This window comes from Gavia stellata, chromosome 18, assembly GCF_030936135.1.
Source record: "Gavia stellata isolate bGavSte3 chromosome 18, bGavSte3.hap2, whole genome shotgun sequence".
NCBI classification, from domain to species: domain Eukaryota; kingdom Metazoa; phylum Chordata; class Aves; order Gaviiformes; family Gaviidae; genus Gavia; species Gavia stellata.
The window spans coordinates 5,535,763-5,539,621 of record NC_082611.1 but is presented as its reverse complement, the minus strand read 5'-3'; positions in this window follow the sequence as shown (position 1 = coordinate 5,539,621).

Sequence of the window (3,859 nt, the reverse complement as noted above, 5' to 3'; positions counted from 1 at the left end):
GAGTGCAAGTACCTGTGAGTTCAGAGCTTCCCTTTCTCTGCATGAGTGGGTAAGTATGAGCATTGTATCACTGAAGTCTGAAAATGTTCTTGACTCATGCAAATATTATCACATGATTTCTGAGTGCTTACTAAGCAATTTCCTGCCAACTCCTAATTTGTAACCACCTCATTAGAGAAGGTTACAAGGCAGGCAACAATAAGGTGAGAAAATTCGTACTAAAGTTAAGAGTAAAGAAACTTTGTAAAAATCTTTCCTTCTTAATTTTGTAATACATGTTAAGCTTTGAAACAAGTCTTATTTTTGCACTGGAGCTTTTTCAAGATCTTGTGATCCAGGTGGCACAAAGTAGATAAGCTTCTATTTCAAGAGTTATTTTACCCCATCAGAGATCATGGTATAAGAAGAATGTGCAGTTCTTAGGTCATATGAGACGAGAAGTGGGCTTTATGAGACTTTGCTGGTAATCAGTAACTAAAGACCTCAAAAGCAACATGTTGTTTTTCTTGGACCAGGAGAGTTCTCTCCATTGTGTTATAATTTCCTCAGCTTCCAACTTTAGGAACTGCAAAGCAGCCTGTGTTACACTGAACATCACTGGGCAAAATCAGCTATTAATCTGTATAGCCTGGGGCTATAAATGTCTCACTTTGAAAACTAAAACCACAAGTGCTAATCTGCTAAATGATTTGTTTGTTAGTGTTCTATCACAATGAAATTTATCATAATGAAATACAGAATAGTCCTACAAAGATGCATGTTCTTTGCTTGATGCTTTCAAAGGCCTTCCCAAATTGTCCAAAATCCTAGGCTGGGGTTCAAGACCTCTATAAGAACAATTTGGATGGGTTCCTCATATTATGGATAGGTTAGGGGAGTATTGCCAGAGGTTTTGTTGTTCTCCTGTACTCCAGTAGGTCTCCCAGAGTTCTTTTCTTTGTAGTTTCACGTCTTGGGAACCACTTATTTAGCATTCGCTCTGCTGATTGCATGAAGATTTTATCACTCTAGCGACTGCTATTAAGTTGGCTGGGAGAGACAACAGTCCTCAGGGGGCGAGGAAGACCAGGTCTGCTCAGTGGGATCCAGAACCATGGCGGCATGGCTGTAGTTATGGGAAAATCTCTCTGGTGTTACGAACTTCTCACAAGCTGGATGAAATTCTTACTTGAATGCCAGTATCTACATGTGGTAAAGATGACACTGCAGTAATGAACAGTATAAACGTAAAACAATAGAAAGAGCTATATAAAGTAGGTAGCAGTGTGAGGAATGCTAAAGGTGAAATAGCTTCATCTGAAGTACACATACATTCTCATGAACCTTACTCTCCAACACTTATTCTGGAAATAACCGTATTTCACTTCAAAGGTGAATTTAACAAACACTACATAATTGGAGAAGCTGAACATTTGGGAGTAGAAGGCAGTAGAGCAGAAGGTCACACAGTACCTTAGTCATCTTACAGCCACAGCTATCTATTGCATCTAAAAAAAGGTGTGTTGCAGGCCCTTTAATTTTAGGGAGAGCACCAGGAAGCTCACAGATGGACCTCAGAGTGCAAAAGAAGCACTTGCCTGAATTTCATAAAATGCAAGATATCTTGTAAGCTGCTGCACTGAACCAGAAATTATTACACACTGTCAGCAGTTCCCTCAGGACATTAGTAAGGGATTTCTCCATTAAATGATTCAAAAAAGAGTTCACTCATCAGCGTAATTCTCAACATGAATAAATTTTTTTACCTGACATTAAAAATACCTTTATCAAACAGTCCCTTGTGTATGGGCATGATACATCCATACTGTTATTTTGGAGACATAATGTTTAATGGGAAAGTAATAAGTATATTGCATGAGTGGCTAAGAATTTTAAAAGGAGATTTCTGGTAGCAAACACTCGTTAAACACAGTCTATTATCAGGAGCAAGCCCTTAGAAACAACATTTAGTGGAGTGGTCCCTCCTCACCGTGTAGGAATTTCAGAATCTTCGTTTTGCTTCCTTCTTCAGAATTCCACCTTGGAAATGCCCTACCAGAAGCACAGCTGAGCTCTCTCCTAGCTCACTGTGCAGCTGCTCATCACCTCTCAGGAATTACTGCTGTGTAATGGGTAGCACTCCTCTTTTTGCTAGAGCTTGGGGTGTTGCCTCTGTTGTGTTTCTTTGGCCAAACTGGTCTAAAAGTATAACCCCAGGTAGGTCCACTGTCTTGTGGAGCTATTCCAGAGACAATAGCAATGGACAGCTGATAGTAGTACAGCACCTTTCTTAGCAAGCACATATTTCTTTGATTTAGTACTTAATATAATGTTGAATAGGAAATAAAATGCTTGTGATTGGTTGAAATTTTGGTGTGCTGGTCAAAAAACAGATGTGACAACTGAAACTCAGTGGGAAACCAATAAAGGTATTGTATCAGTGGTTTTAACTTTAAAAGATTTTCAGCAGCACATGCATTTTCTAGGTGTTTAAAGACCTTATTCCCTATTTCTGTCCTTCCTTCCTGTGATGATATTGCAGAGAAGTTGTTTTCATTTATAAAATCAAAAATGACAGATTTAAAAAGTTTTCAAATGTGCAATCACATATTTCAGCTGATGGTCATTATTACCATTATCTAGTTTCTGATTCCAGCACCTCTTGAGTTGTAACCTAACACATTCAGAAGTTGTGATATGTCATAGAAATACTATGGCGTCCATTACAAATCACAGGTGTGAAGTGACAGACTTGGACTGACTTCAACAGACATTAACTAAAAAGAAATAAGAATTGCCACAGCAGTTAAAAAATCACTCTCCTGCTGCTCCTTTCAGTATTTAGTATACAACATAGCTTTTAACTGCAGGAGATCTTAATCCAGTAATAATCTCAGCTAGTCCCATTTTTTCCAAAGGTCTCTACAGATGCAGACAAATAAAAGAGAGAATCCCTTTTTACATTAAAAGAAACACTCTACTCCCCTCATCTCCTTTTCTCTCTCAGGGACTCTCCTTCTCTTGGCTGTTACACACAAATGAATCTTTCTATGTGTTTGCTATTTTTTTCTTATATTTTTCAAGCGAACAAATCACCTTGCAGTTAAAGCTGTTCTCTGTTCCCACTCGGACTCCACACTTTCATATGTCAGTGGTGCTCTCCACTGATCAAGGGAATAAAGCCTGCAGGCTTCAGAACCAGGGGTTCTGTAAAGTGCTCATCACCAGGTCACATCTAAAGCTTCATTTTTTGTGATTCATTTCATGATGGTGCAGAAATTAACCCTTCAGCCGTTTAATTATTTGCATCCCCTCGCTCTGAATTCTTCTCAGTCTGCTGATACTGAGGAATTGCCAGGTAGCAGACTGCAAATGTGGGCTTCAGCTAGGTTTTCTGATTTCTTGATATCACCTTTGTAAAACATGAAAAAAGGGTATTGTCCTCCTACTGAGAAGCAGGAGGAAGTTTATTTTGGAAGAGGTGATCTATTTTAATGTTTTGGACTTCTGCATTTGTCACAGATGTTCACAGACTGGCAGTGTTTAAAAAGAAACCACAACATGCAAAATGTTTCTGCAAATTTTAAGTTAATAAGAACACAAGCTTATGTTAAATACTAAATATGTGTATATATACCAGGAAAGGATTACATTTAAATTATCACACTTTAAAGCAAAAATAAAGATGAAAAAAGCAATTTAAAACTGTGTATATAATTATTCTCAACATTTTGAGGGTGTTGTATTACACCCTCTTTCTGTGCATATCTCTAGATTTCACGGGGCAATACCCTTTCTCCCTCAAGGTTGTATAGCTCCTCACACGATAAAGTAAAGTATAGCAACAGGGTGATTTTCTCAAAAGCTGCTTGTATGGATA